The sequence below is a fragment of the Pangasianodon hypophthalmus genome, chromosome 9, assembly GCF_027358585.1.
Source record: "Pangasianodon hypophthalmus isolate fPanHyp1 chromosome 9, fPanHyp1.pri, whole genome shotgun sequence".
Taxonomy (NCBI): Eukaryota; Metazoa; Chordata; class Actinopteri; order Siluriformes; family Pangasiidae; genus Pangasianodon; species Pangasianodon hypophthalmus.
In genome coordinates this window covers 24,758,911-24,774,084 of record NC_069718.1, presented here as the reverse complement: position 1 = coordinate 24,774,084, position 15,174 = coordinate 24,758,911, and the positions used below count along the sequence as shown (strand labels likewise).

Genomic DNA, 15,174 nt, shown 5'->3' with positions numbered 1-15,174 from the left:
CATATAAATATCTACAGAGTTCGGATATGTGTACACCTGTACACCTGCTTATTCATGCAATTATCCAAACGGCCAATCAGGTGGCTGATAAAATCATATAAATACAGGTAAAGAGCTTCATTTAATGTTCACATCAAACATCAGAACATATAAGAATGTGATATCAGTTGTGATGTTGACTGTGGCATGGTCGTTGGTGCCAGACAGGCTGGTTTCAGTTTTTCAGAAACTGCTGACTTCCTGGGATCTTCACACACAACAGTCTCTAGAGTTTACACAGAATGGTGCAGAAAACAAAAAGTCTCCAGTGAGTGGCAGTTCTGCAGGTGGAAAAGCCTTACTGATGAGAGAGGTCAGAGGAGAATAGCCAGACTGGTTTGAACTGACAAGAAGGCTACAGTATTTATGGTACCAAATAAAAACTGTTGTGAGCAGAAAAAAACATCACAGAATGCAAAACATGTTCAACCTTGAGGTAGAAGAGCTACAGGAAGAGCAAGAATCTCAGGCTACAGTGAGCGCAGGTTCACTGAAATACTTAAAGATTGGAAAACCATGTTTTCAAACAATGCCTATTTGACCAGATAGTAGGGATTACATTCCCAGCAAAGTGATGGTCAGTGATGCAGTTATCAGGGACTCTGGATAATATTACTTAGATATAAAAATGGCATTAATGTATGATATATAACTTAATATATTCTATGAAATGGATGCCATACAGTAAATGATATTTGAAATTAATCATATAATAACAATATAATTTTATTTTTAATACTTTTTGCTCATATTTATTAATTTTTTTTCAGTATTACAATTTACTGGAAACATTGCACAGGCAAATTAATCCAAAACCAAATAGATGTATGTATTACAAACAGGAGAACAACCCCATGTACAGCATCTAACCCCAAAGCATAGACAAAGCCTAAAACCCAACATAAAGGCAGTTACACCCAATTCCCTTTATCACTAAACAAGAAAACCAAGCTAACAATCTTCCAAAAGGGTCCAAAAAAATAAAATCTTTGTGTCTTTGTGTTTCCAAAGCATGAAGTCTGCAGTCAACAGTTAAGAGGCCTAGCAGGGAGTGGTTGTGGCAGTGCTTAATTGTATTTTTAAATGCTTAGATATTGTTATTTCTATAAAGACCTGTGCAGGTTAGCATTCTTCTGTCTATTTTGTATTAAATTTTCCTATGATGATGGATTTTATATGTGTGCAATGCCTTTATTTGTCTCATTGGGTAACACTAGATTTGGTCAAAAGTGACAATATATTTTCTGGACATCGAGAAAATTAACACATTTTTTTTTTTTTTTTTAAATCAAGATTGACAATTTTTTGCACATATTTTTTGAGAGAAGACACTATTATAACCTTTCTGTTAGTGGATTTTTTTATTTTCAGTTGTATGAGTGGTAAATCTAATCATTATAGTCTTCTCTGCTTTTAATTCTATATCTCATCCCTTGCCAACCACAATGTGCTGTCACATTCTGTCTGGTCCTGCTATTAATCTGGGGACTAAAGAAACAAACCATTCTGCTGCACTGTCTTTCTTTTCTGCTTATGAGTTGGACTAAACTCCCTCAGCCAGCACTTTTATTCTTTAGATTTATGCAGAAAAAATAAAACTAACTAGGACCATCTGCTGCTGCAGAGCAATTTTAGAGTTATGCACTTTTTTGTCCCAGAATTGCAAATCCAGATTGTGTCTTATAGCATTTCTCCACCAAGCAACGGCATCAAACGTGAACCCCGGCTTATCTGAACCTCAGCTGAGTGTGTGCGTCTCACTTTTTCATAACAGAACTCTACCCATGGAAGTAGGAGGAGTTTCTCTTGAGGATATTGTGTGGTGACTTGATAGGCAAAGGTAGTAAAATACTACTTGATATTCAAATAAAACAATTCTGAAATGAAACCAGGCATATCTTATTTGATGTCAAATGCATATAGAACTGCCAAGGTTCTCTCTCATGGAGTGTGTTAATAAGCTTGAGTCACAGCGCTTGCTTTAATGGCAGAACACACAAACACAAGCATGACAATATTTTAAACTTTAAACTTGGCTGCCCATGCACTCAAACCCACACAGCTAAGTGTGACAATATTTTAATCTTTAGTGAAAATATTTAGGGGTTTGACTGCAATGTTATAAAAAAAAAACTTTTCTAGGGCATTCAGCTCCATTATGTTATATCCGATGTAGGGCAAAAACAAAGAGAATAGGAAGTCATTTGGGATTTGCTCTAACTAGAAGATGGCAGATTTTACCTGGATCAAATGTAAGTTGGAAGAAAATGTAAGTTGAATCTAAATAGCACTAAGAAAATATTCATTCATGTTCAGTAAGGTCAGAGTTGTGGTGAATCTGGAGCCAATCCCAGTAACACTGGGCCCAAGGCAGGGGAATTCTCCATGGGTGGGATGGCAGTCAATCACAAGGCACCATTCACACACACATTCACACCTATAGTACCTGCATGTTTTTGGACAGCAGGAGGAAACCGGAGAACCCAGACGAAACCCACACGAACACAGGAGTAGAACATGCAAAACTCTGCACAGACAGTGACCCAAGCTCAGGATCGAGCCAGGGACCATGGAGCTGTGAGGTGGCAATGCTAGCCACTTGTACCACTGTGCAGCCCTTTAAGAAAATGTTACTAAACACAATTAAATATTAAAATGAATCTGAAGCAGTAACTTGCTATTTAAAAAATGCTCAGATTTTTTAAACGGATGGCCTCTAAAATCTGCCTGAAATAGGCTTGTTAAAAAGAGTGAGAATAGCAGAGACTACTCTTCAACCTTCCACTGAAAGTTCTCATGCCAGTAGAGAATCAATTCCAGTCAGACATATTACAGGATGATTCCGTGACAACTGTGTTTGATCAATCAACGGTCTGTATTATTTTTAGCTCTGGCCGGCTCACTTGGCAGTGGAAATACAGCATGCACCATGGAGCATTATGTGTAATTTACCAGGCCATGCTGCACTGTCCCAGAGAAGGCAGCATTAGAGTGAATATGTACAGACTAATTTACACTAGAGGTGTTTGTGTGTGATAGGTGAGGGCTACCTCTAGGCTACTTTTTATTTTTTAAATAAGCAAAAAAAAACTAACATAAACTTCAACTAGATAGTGGTTAAATCCCTGCTATATGAGTTATCAATATCCCATCCCTAAGGCTACAAAGGCAATTTGGCAAATCGTTTAGGAAATGTGTGTTTCAGTATACTTTTAGGCGACTACAAGTATAACATACCATCGAAAACATTCAAATGTGACTTTATATTTACCTCAGAATATGTAAATAGTATATAATAAATCATCTGACTAATATTGTTTACATCAGTATACAGGTAGGAATCTTCTCTAGTGGAAATATCCAGCAACTTCAGTTTGTGCATGATGCTCACTCTCTAGATATTTTAGACTTTTGTCAAATATTCGGTCAGTGCGATTTGTCAACCTCCATCTGTAGTGGGTAGGAGCTGTTTTTAAGAGCTATTTTATTTGTACATATGTAAGTTACTATAGTGTAAATGGAAGCCATATTGGGACAGTTCAGTTGTTGGTAAAGAAGCATCTGAGTACGGCATTTCAGAAAGAAGTAGTGTAAATTGGAAATTAGGACACAAGGCCACATTTCACAGCATGACTCAGTCTAAAATGTAAATTGAACTGTTTGCTGAGAATGTGTCAGGTTCCCTTCATCTTTTTTTTACTGGTCTGGCCTCAATATGGCTCTTGGAGGGCAGGTGGCTCATTGGCAATGTAATCCAATAGAGAGTATGTATATATATATATATATATATATATATATATATATATATATATATAATATATGACTTCCACTGCAGGATTGTAAGAAGAGGCAGGGCAGAGATGATACGAGAGGCCCATAGAGCCACTCATCCATGTGTGGAATGAGATAGCCTAATCTTTCCACAGGCACCAGGGCTACAGTGTAGTCTTCTTGAAGTGGGAGCCGCTGCTCTTGGGAAATAACACGAGCCTAACATAGGGATTGTTGCAACAGTTTCAGTTTTTAATACTGTAATTTAGCAACTAGTTCATATCAGTTTGCAACCTTGACATTTACCTTGCAAGATTTTGGTTGCTTTGCATGCTGGAGTCAGTCAAGTGCTCATCCAGCAGGCTAGGGGTATTTGTTTCATTTAAAAAAAAAAAGTCTGAGTCCAGGTAATATCTATCATGGCTTCTCTAATTCTCGCTCGCATTGTTTGGTTCCAATGGGAGCAGGTGCGCCTTTGTTTTCAAGCAGCCTCATTCCTGAGATAGTTGGACCTGAATTCAGCCCATGCACATCTATCCTGTTCCTATTCTGCTCCTTTCCAACATGGTCACACAATCTCACATAAGCCACCTCGTATAATAGGTTAGGTTAAGCAAATGGGCAAGGTTAGTGCTTCTGCTGCTGTCATTTGTTATAATTCCTAGATTGTATTTATTTATGGATTTATTTTTTGTTGTTTTGATTTTTTTTTTAAAATCAGGCTGTCCCTTTCTCTTGCCATCTTCCACGCTGTCTTGATTAGCCATTTTTATACTCACTTCCAGACGGGAAAGCCAGTGGCAGGGCTGTCACTGTGACAGTGCCTAAGGAATAATTATGCCCAGACTGATAGATTGTCGTAGCTGTAGGAGAAGAATGGAGTAATTCTCATATCCAGGCCTACCGCAAAATGCCAGCAGCCATTAACTAGAATGATGGAAAATTCAATTCTCTGCACTAAGATCTCATTTGCCATGGAAGCCTGATTATTGCCCTGTACTTCTCAATTTAGTCCCAGAAATGTACGACATTTTGACAGACACTCAATGTGACACAATCGTTATGGTTTTGTTTTTTTTTTTCACCTTAAGCCATATCCTTAAGCCTCATTTGCAACTTGTTATTGACATTGTTCATGTAAAAAATGCACAGTCGTTTATGTATTCATATTGTGGATAGAAATACAAAAAAGAATTGTTGACTGTAAACCTAGATTACTCATGACATGTTTCTGTCATGTCTTTGTTCTTTGCTTCACTGGTTATAATCCATTTAATCTATTGCACTTCTGTGTTAGCACAGATTTCAGACAGCCTGTTGTCAAATACTACATACTAATTACTGCATTGACCATGAAATATAACTAATGTTCTTTCTATTTTTTGTCTTGCTGAGCAAAACCTATTTCTACTGGGCAGACCCTTCAGCCATTTGAGCAGAAATCCCCATGAGCTGCACAGATTGAGGCTAATCTGCCCCTGCCTGGTTAGCATTAGCCAGCTAGTCTTGGAAGACAAATCTTGGCAGTATCACTATGCTAAAAGTATTAAATAGGTGATTGTCAGAGGTGTTGAACAATCAACATGGCTTATTTAGCTCACAGCTAATGGGACTGAATTTTGGTGGCAGCAGGACTGTTGTGTGTTCCTTTGAAAAATAAGAAAAATTCAATGTTATGTTAGTCAAATGTAACATACATGTGCCTGGTACGAATCTTTCAGTTACTCCAACTGACTAACTTTTTATATACTCTTTATTTGTGTCCAGGGGTGGACTCAGGGTGATGGGGGCCCCTGGGCTCGAACCATTGTTGGAGCCCTTTACATACACATCATGAATCTACAGCTGCTCCAACCAGAGAAGAATTGTGACTGCTATAACACAGAACACTAGCTACTAAAACATCGTGATGATATGGGATTAGCAGACAATTTATGATCTAACAGCAACTACTCAGCCACATTCAATTCCATTCAATTCAGTTTTATTTGTATAGCGTTTTTAACAATGGACATTGTCACAAAGCAGCTTTATAGAAAAATATAAATTCAGGATATAAATTTTAAATGTATACATTTAAATATTTATTGTATCTGATTGCCATTTTTCTATTTCTATATCAGTTTAAATTATTAAGTATTATAATTATGTTAAAAAAATCATTTCATGTTCATTACAAATATGAGGTTAAATATAGCCAAATATAACTAATAGCTGCTGTATGCTTGTTTTGAAGCTAAATTTCTAATGATATATTCTAATGCTTTCCATCTGAAGAATTCAGCTAATCAGTTTGTCTGGGTTTGCAGTAGTTGATTTGCATTTCTAGCTCATGTGTGGCAAGACTTATGTGCAGAAAACTGAAATTTACTGGTAATGTCAGAGTTTTACACTTTTCTAAACACTTTAGCGATAATTCTTAACATTTCAGCAACACAGATAATCAAAGTATATTCAGAGAAAATGATCTCATTCAATGATTTCACATTCAAAACATGTAGTTTTACAATAGTTTGGTGTGCTGTTCATGTACTATTGACAAAAAATCCCCAAATATAAAAGAGACACGATGCCACCACCTTGGCGGGAGCAGTGAATATAACTATATGTGATCTATAGACATCCTGATATCATAAGACTGACAAAACTATGTCATAAACGTGTCATATCCTGCAATACATTGCCATGGCAGTTTACGTCCAGTAATATGCATGTCATTTTACAATCACTGAAAATGATTATTATAGCTGCCATAATGCTAGATGCTTGCTGTGCTCTACTTGGGTTATATTTTTTTGCCAGCGGATGTATAATTTGCTTGTTAGCGCTGGTGAATGGCACAAAAGAGGGTGTGACATTTACATTCCACTGGTGCAGTGGGATGCTAGAACCGATTTTCATCCAAGACTGCGTGTGTTAATGTCTCCTGAGACCATCTCTTAGCACAAACTGATCATAGTCCTCATACATATATAAGAATTGACTTATGTTAATGTTTAAGACTACACACTAAGCTGGATGACAGTTCTTCTAAGCATATTGACTATATCGACAGATCATCTGTAGATAGGATAATTCTATATTTTTTTTAATAAAACCAAAATATTATTCATAAATTGATTTATCATGCACTACAACATGGCATAAGCATACCCTGGCACACTTGTGGCCTTATAAGTGATATGCAGTGACCCATCAGCATTGTTTTCACTGATAAAACTTCAAAGTGAGAACTTGGCATTCCTTGTGTTTCAGAAACAAACAATTATATATTTAAATTATAGCTTTAGCTTATAGTACAAGTGTAACTGTAGACCTAGGCAGTGTTTATAATATCATAAAATATCTAAACAATTATTTGTGTGCCTCATCTTTTTTTTTTTTTTTTTTTTTAATAATTTGTGGAACGCTTCATTGAGTACACTCCTGGGCAAAAAAATAGGCCAAGCCCAAATTGACAAATATGAAGCTTTTAATGATCTTAACAACAAATCACTGGTGAGAAAATGAGCAGGAATGAAACAGATGCACTCCTGAGAGCTCCTGTGCCTCCATTTGCTGGTTTCCTTTTGCTGCAGTGAACTGTTTGTTTGGGGAAAAGCTAGAAACAGGGAAATTCACTTCTATAGTCTTCTTGTACACAAAGGTAAAATCATGATAATGATTAAAATGTTTAATGTAAAATTCAAACTAACACATGTCACATGAGTGTACAAAATTTTCCAAAAATATCTTCTTGGATGTTTTTTTTCTCAAAAGATTAGTCATTATTTAGTTATCTGCCGCACCTGATGCAGCCCATCAAGAGCCACAAGGCTTACACATTTAAAGAAATCAACAGCAATGATTGCTTCTGACATTGATGAGAATTACCAGATACAACTAGAGCACAAACTATTCAAAACAGAATCAATGAGCATCGGCGGAGAGGGAGAGTAATAATGCGGAAACCATTCATCAGCCTCAAGAATAAGAAAGCAAGGGTGAAATATGCAAAAGAATGTGTACAGAAAGACAGCAGCTACTGGAGAACTCTCTTATTTTCAGATAAATGGATGGATCTGATGGTGGAAAGCCAGGAGAAGAAATCCACCCAAACTTCACTAAGGGTACTTTAAAGCATGGAGGTGGCTGAGGCTGTTTTTCCTACAGTGCCATTGGTGAGCTTGTATTGCTTGACGGCATCATGAGGTCAGAAGTGTATAATCGGAAATCAGGGAAGAAATTATCTAAGCGACAGAAGTGAAATTTTCAGCAGGACACAGCTACCTTCCAAAATCTAGTGGAAAGCCTTTCCAGAGAGTGGAGGTTATTATAACAGCAAAGAGGGACTAAATCTGGAATGTGATGTTCAAAAAGCACTTTTGGCCACATGGTGTATGATTAAATATATACTTTTTTGTTGACATCACTGTGACTGTCACGGGTGCCAGGTACACAGCAACGTGCATGTGCCATGTTTGCCTGTATCTATCTGCATCAGAGATGGATCAGTGCATCAACAAAGCTAATATTTGACCACTATCTCTAGCTAGCTGGGTAAATACATTGCACTTGTCTGGTGTTTTCTGATGCTTTCATTGCCCAGTCTGCGTATTGCCTTTAGTTGCTTTCCATACTTAGGTCATTTATTAACATAAATTATGAAAGAAGGCTCTGTAAATTCTCCACTTTGATCTTCAGGGTGAAGACTGCTCTCATTTAGTGATGCTAAATACAGCACTCTAAGAGTGTTTTGCACTGTGAATGACATTTTGAAGGCTCATAATGTTTTCTGGATCAATAAAACAACAAAGGACAAAGTTTACCTTTGACTCAAACAGAACCCTTACTTCTCCTTCAAAGAAAATCAAAGACCAAGCTCTTTTGATTTAATGTTGCTTCATGGAAATTATATTTGGTCAAAGATGTTCGATTGTTTGTGCTGCACTTTCTCTGTTGTTGCTGATGGTGTGGTTTTTGCACCTTTGAACTATACTGAAGTAATTTTAAGTCTGATTTTTATTCGATTTCTTTGTATAATCTGCTTGTGTTCCTTGATTTAATTCCCTATTACATTAAAACTTGCACATCCATCTTATGTATCATAAGTGTTCATCTTGTTCTACTCTAAAGCTTTAGCCAACTGTTTGCTTAAACTGCAGTAGGTCAGGATCCCAACCCAGAATCATTCCCACATACAGTAAAATATATATTATAAATTGGTCTGTGATGTTATACAAATTTGTAACATTTAATAATAAAAATAAAAATAATAATAATAATAATAATAATAAAAGTTCAATGTACGTCACACTGCATTTCTAAAAGTATGAAAGTGTGACCTCAAATAAAAATCTTTTAAAAAGCTTTTAAAGTAACAAAGAACCCTCAAAAAGGCCTAGGATTATAAAAATAGTGAATATTCATGAATACCCAGTTTCACTATTAAATCATTTTACATCATTTAACTCAGAATCCACCTACTTATGCTTAAATTTTTCAGATCATTATTTGTGCTGTTCTTAATAATTTTTGTCGTTTTTATTTTGAATCTTTTGCTATATACGTTATTTGATCATTGCGGCATTTAAGTGATTTTCATGGTGCCAGAATACCTAGACTAATTACCCTGGCTTATTCTAAGCTATGTTTTTAGTTAGTTATATAATGTTCTGCTATATGCTTTATAAATAGCTGTGATTCCTCAGACAGTCTAGCTGAGAGCAGCATCATTGTGCCTGTACTCATTATAGCTGAAATGGGGAACAGGAAGAGGAGAGGACGGTCCTGCTGATAATCTTTTCCATTAAATAAATAACAAGTTTGACCTTTAAAGGGCCATAAAAATAAATTAGTTGTCCAGTCTGATAAGGGCAGTGGAGCAATACTTTGCTTAATTTTTTCAGCGATAATATTGTTATATTTTTGCAGTGAAAATAAGCAAATGGGTTCTATTTTTGTGGTCACTGAGCGCAGGCATAAGATTGCCACATTGTATATTTTGGTATCTTTGTGGCCATCAGCATAGTTAGTAATATAGCTCATAATTGTGCAGATGTGAAAAGGGGTTGAGTTTGTAATTGGTGTGGTTAGTGGTTGCTTCTGTGATATTCAGTCAGATCAGCTCTTCTTATTCTGTTTAAGAATCAAGTATACTCATTGCAGCCTAATGAACTATACAGAAATATATTTTTTGTCTTTCTTGACACTGTATTTTAGGTTGATATTTAAGTGGTAGTGCCACAAATGTGGAGATTTGGACACAAGTTTTATACTGAAGGCCAAAATAAACCTGATGAGAAAATACATCCTAGGATGCACTGGGACTCATCGTCAGTGATGTTCCCTGAGGTTATCAGGACTTTGCAAAGTGAGCAGCCAGCAAAACCCCTGCACCCTGTTTCTATTGGCTCACAGTAACCATGCCGTCTCTGTCTTCGGCACTCTTCCACCAGCTCCTGATATTTGGCACACTTCCTGTCATTCGCCTTCTCAGTGTGGCCTTCCCAGGGCACTGTCAGCTCCATCATTGCCAAGTGTTTTGAGGTCTCTGATAGAATCCACATATCAGACTGCAGATATGTTGGTGTAACATTGGAAGGGAAAACTTGAGCTGGTTGCCCAGGTCAACTCTCAGCTGCCGATCTGATGCCTTGGTGAACAGGCCTGCCAGTGTTCTGGGCTGTGGCTGAGGCTGTTCTCTGGCTCTCACAAAGGTTATCATCATGCTGGGAGGGCAGTGGTGTTTGCTAGTATTGATGGCAGTAGAGATACTTTCTCCGACTGCCTTCAGCACTTGGTCATAGCGCCAACTGTAGCGACCGTCTCGAGGGGTTTTCAGGCAGCTGCTTAGGGTGTGTTCTAAGAGTTAATAGCTCTCACACTGATTCTGAGTCAGGGCCTAAATGGAAAGAATCAAGAAAGAAAGTAAAGCATAATCCAGCAGAGGCAATCTCTAAAGTGCTAAATTATCTGAGAATGCCTTTGAAATCCTAATAGCATTGATACTGATGACTATTGTGTAAAAAAAAAAAAAAGAAAGAGTAATGCTATTGCAATAGATTTCTAGGAGCTAAGTTTCACTTATGTGTGGTAATATAGAATCCTGTGCAACTAAAAGACCTTTGGTGTGATTTGGCCTTTAGTAGCTACAATTACTTGTTTGTTTTTATTTGTTAGGGATAAAGTAATTTAGTCTGTTGTATTTAGTTTGAATTTAAATTTGCCTATTTATGTTGGAGATGGGTGAGATAAATAGTGAAAATCCACAAAACCTGGTTGTAAGAAATAGGAAAAGACTTTTAAGGCTCAGTTTGAGATCAGGAAAATAACATTTTATCCCTGCGTCTGTGCTAAGAGGGGAACATCTCTTGGAGGACAGTGATGCAGATGCATTTGGACCAATCTTAAAAAATCTCACTGTAGCAGTGGATTTTAATTGTCACACCCACTTTTTAGGCAAAGCGCCAACTATTTCAGCACGGCACATTAATTTATGGCCACATAATTAGTGACAGTGTAAAAATGTGGGGAAAAATGTGAGGGTTGCACATTCTATCGTCATTCTCACTAATCTCTAAAATCTGAGCTTCATATTTCAATTTAAAAAGATCAGAATTTATGTTTATTTCCCTGACATTGTCAAATTGTTGTTTATTGATGACTATATTAGATTAACACTGTAAGTGACAGGTGATGTTTACAGAAGATGTGATTGAAGAAGCAATAGGAATTGTCTTCTGAGCTTCTGAATCTACTGATGTCTATTATATTTGGAAAAATTACATTAAATTTATTTAATTTGACTTATTTAATTTGACTTAATTTAACATAAACAATTTATTAATGATGAAAAAGTCCATGGTGCACAGAAGGATGTAGTTTGGATGAGACCATAGGATGATTGATAGAGGTCGTACTGTAGCAACATGACTGAAATAAAACTGCAGAGTTTTGAGACAACTGTAGAAAGTGGCTGAGATGAGATGTAGGGTATAACTGATCAATTTTACAGGACGATTTAGATGAGACTGTATGTGGTTGAAGGGCTACACAGTGGTGCACTGCCACCTCACAGTTCCAAGGTGCCCGGGTTCAATCCCAAGTTCCCTCTAGGTTCTCCATTTTCATTCCACTGTCCCAAAACATGCATGTAGGTGGGTTGACTATGCTAAATTGCCCCTGATCACCATTGAGTAGTTCATGAAGATGATCTGGTATCTGGTTGTAATGAGGCTGCCAGAGTAACATAAAACTATAGAGTTTGGTTGAGAGTAGACTGGAGTCAGTGGGCATGAGGCTATAGGTTGAGGTGCAGCTGAAACTGGAGGATTATGGTTAGATTAATTTTAGGTGTGTGGGTGGTATCATATCTGTTTTGGTAAAAAAAAAAAAAAACAGTGCTATTTTATATTTCATATATGCACTCTTATTCCTTCCACCTCCTGAAACACATACACACACATTTTCACATGTTTTACGCATAATTCCATGTGAATATGTGATCAGTTTACTTGTGAAAGTTCAAAAAACAAAGATGTGTTGTTCCTTAAAGGAATTCTCAATCATGCAATCTTTTCAGCACCAGGTTCATTGACTATGCTAACATTATATGAATCTGATGCATTGGTATATACAGGAAAGCATATAGGGCATGGTTGCTAAGAGTGTAGACCATGTCTTCATTGAGTACAAATTAGATTTGGGATCTGACTATAGGGTGTGTTAAGCACAAGACTGTAGTGACCTTATTGCCCATACAGAGTTTAATACATGGGCCCTAAAACAGGAAGTCTGCTTGTGTGGATACAGACCTGTTTTTTTTATTCAAAAAAAAAAAAAAAAACTGAAATAGCTTGCTTACATAAGTATTCAACCCCCCCACATTAATATTTGGTAGAGCCACCTTTCGCTGCAATCACAGCTTTAAGTCTTTTGGGATACGTATGTATGACCCTTGCACACAGTGTTGGAGTGATTTCAGCCCATCCTTCTTGGCATATTTGCTCCTGCTTGTTCAGGTTGGTTGAGTAATGCTTGTGGACTGCAATTTTCAAATACTGCCACAGATTCTCAGTGGGACTGAGATCAGGACTTTGACTGGGCCACTGTTGGACATTTACCTTTTTTGTTCTTGAGCCACTCCAATGTTGCTTTGGCCTTGTGCTTGGGATCATTATCCTGCTGAAAGGTGAATCTCCTCCCAAGCTTCAGTTTTTTTAAGCAGACTGAAGCAGGTTCTCTTGCAGTATTTTGCTCCATCCTTTCTTCCTTCAATTCTAACAAGATGCCCGGTCCCTGCTGATGAGAAGCATCTCCATAGCATGATGCTGCCACCAGCATACTTCACTGTGGAGATGGCATGCCTAGCAAGGGAAGTTTTAGGCTTGCGCCACACATAGCGCTTTGAGTTTTGGCCAAAAAGCTCTATGTTGGTCTCATCTGACCACAAAACCTTTTTCCCATATCACACCTGGGTCACTCTCATGCTTTCTGGCAAACTCCAGACATGCTTTCAGATGGCACTTTTTGAGTAAGGGCTTCTTTCTTGCCGCCTTCCTATACAAGCCAGTGTTATGAGGTGCTCTTGATATGGTTGAATGGTGCACCATTGCTCCACTCCCAGCCACCAAACTCTGAAGCTTCTTGATTGTTGGTCTCTCTGTGGCATCTCTTACAAGTCTCCTTCTTGTTTGAGCACTGAGTTTTGAGGAGTGGCCTTTTTTTTTGGCAGTGCCTGGGTGCTGTGATGCAGCTTCTACTTTCTGATTATTGATCCAACTGTGCTCACTGGGATATCCAAACACTTGGATATTATTTTGTTCCCTCTCCCTAATCTATGCATTTGTAATACTTTTTCTCTAACTTCAGTAGAATGTTTTTTGGTCTTCAATTTCCTTCAGATTCACAGCCTGACCAATGAGCCTTCAACAGTAGGGTTTTTATCCAAAAAATGTGACAGAAACTTTAATGATTCACAGGTGGATGCCAATAGTAAAGTAATTGTGTCCTCGTTAGGGCAATTTCTTTCATCAGTGTAAACTGAGAGCTTCCATAGCACAGGGGTTGAATACAAGATGAATGCAAGCAAGATATTTCAGCTTTTTATATTTCTTAAAAAATATTTTCCAACATAAATCCAATGTCACCTTACAGTAATTGATTTTGACTTTCAGTGTTTCAAAATAAAATATCAAACAGAATGAAATTTCATTGTACCATTTGTAATTCAGTAATATGTGAAAATTGGTCAGGGGTCTGAATACATTTAAAATATTATTTGATGGCTATTATTGTCAACTGCAGCCTAAATAAGTTTCTTGATTTGATAAAGACATTGATTTGAAACATAGTTAGCTTATTCCAGTACATTAGATTGAAGATAGAAAGCTTGCTAGAAAGGTTCAAAGGGCAGTTGATTGCGAGGTTGAATAAAGTGTTCTGCAAATTGCTATTTGTTGTTACAATTTGTGAATGTCAAAAATGACATTTTCCAGCTGCCCTGTTTTTTTTCTTAATTGTTCCCCATATTTTCCATTGCTTGTGCGTGTGTGTGTGTGTGTGTGTGTGTGAGTGAGTGAGAGAGAGAGAGAAACAGAAAATAATTATCCAGGGGTATAGTTACATCTTGTTGTGTTTCAGGAGTACACTAACTGGTGTATGCGGTTCTGAGAATGCAGAAAGGAAGGGGCATGTGGACCCCAGAGAAAAGGCTTTTATCTCACCTGGCCTTGCACTGAGTAACTCATCTTCCATCCTCTACTGCAGCAGCCACTGTCTGTGAGTATTCCCAATATTAATCCTTGATATTTCCCAAAGACTGACATGACATATGGCAAATCTTAAGCACTTAATCAAAACCTTATAAATCCAGAAGCTGTAGGAGCATGTGGCTGTTCAGGAGCTGAGGTTGTGCATCCCACATAAACTCAAATAATGTGCATTTACTAGTCAAATAATATATTATATACAAATATTTAAAAAATAATAATAATTATCAAGATACCATAGCAAACAATCACTCAATTAAGTCTTCTCTAGATATTCATAATATACAGTATATCCTATATTTATAATATACTGTATACAATTAATTAATTACATTTACTTTTTAATGGCGTTTGGCAGACACCCTTATCCAGAGCAATTTACAGAAATGATTTGTAGTCTCTATCAAAAACACATCCTCATGCTAGTTCACTAGGTCAGGGACTAAGAGTATCATCATCTCTTAAATACCCTGCTGGGAAGGTTAGTATGAAATGAAGTATGAAAAGAAAACAGGAGACAAGAATTTTTTTTTAAATAGATACACAAAGCGCTAATTCAAGTGCTTTGTGAAGAGGTAGGTCTTTATTCCTCGTTAGAACACAGCCAGTGACT

The 15,174-nt window shown here is 37.1% G+C and overlaps 1 protein-coding gene across 2 annotated transcripts in view; it reads left to right on the top strand.

Moving 5' to 3' along the window:
* The window catches only part of lingo1a (leucine rich repeat and Ig domain containing 1a), a 124,008-nt gene that overhangs the window by 48,056 nt on the left and 60,778 nt on the right, over nt 1–15,174 (top strand). Inside the window, exon 2 of one of the 2 annotated variants that reach the window (XM_026919876.3) lies at nt 14,434–14,571. The exons of the other annotated variant lie outside the window; for it this stretch is intronic. The gene's annotated coding sequence lies outside the window, so the exon portion shown is untranslated. The remainder of the gene's footprint in view (nt 1–14,433; nt 14,572–15,174) is intronic. 2 annotated transcript variants of the gene reach the window in all.